Raw genomic sequence first — 921 nt, 5'->3', positions numbered from 1 at the left:
GATTATATTCTTTGCAGCCAAAGATGGAGAAGCTCTATACAGTCAGCAAAAACAAGACCAGGAGCTGACTGTGGCTCAGACCATGAACTCCTTATTGCCAAATTCAGACTGAAATTGAAGAAAGTAGGGAAAACCACTAGACCTTTCAGGTATCACCTAAATCAAATCCCTTATGATTATATAGTGGAAGTGAGAAATAGATGTAAGGGACTAGATCCGATAGATAGAGTACCTGATGAACTATGCAGTGAGGTTCGTGACACTGTACAGGAGACAGGGATCAAGACCATCCCCATGGAAAAGAAATGAAAAAAAAGCAAAATGGCTGTCTGGGGAAGCCTTACAAATAGCTGTGAAAAGAAGAGAAGCGAAAAGCAGAGGAGATAAGGAAAAATATAAACATCTGAATGCAGAGTTCCAAAGAATAGCAAGAAGAGATAAGAAAGCCTTCTTCAGTGATCAATGCAAAGAAATAGAGGAAAACCACAGACTGGGAAAGACTAGGGATCTCTTCAAGAAAATCAGAGATACCAAAGGAACATTTCATGCAAAGATGGGCTTGATAATGGACAGAAATGGTATGGACCTAACAGAAGCAAAAGATATTAAGAAGAGATGGCAAGAATACACAGAAGAACTGTACAAAAAAGATCTTCACGACCCAGATAATCACGATGGTGTGATCACTGACCTAGAGCCAGACATCCTGGAATGTGAAGTCAAGTGGGCCTTAGAAAGCATCACTATGAACAAAGCTAGTGGAGGTGATGCAATTCCAGTGGAGCTATTTCAAATCCTGAAAGATGATGCTGTGAAAGTGCTGCACTCAATATGCCAGCAAATTTGGAAAACTCAGCAGTGGCCACAGGACTGGAAAAGGTCAGTTTTCATTCCAATCCCAAAGAAAGGCAATACTGAAAA

This window comes from Bison bison, unplaced genomic scaffold (genome assembly GCF_000754665.1).
Source record: "Bison bison bison isolate TAMUID 2011002044 unplaced genomic scaffold, Bison_UMD1.0 scf7180017864041, whole genome shotgun sequence".
NCBI lineage: Eukaryota > Metazoa > Chordata > Mammalia > Artiodactyla > Bovidae > Bison > Bison bison.
This window is presented reverse-complemented; position numbering follows the sequence as displayed.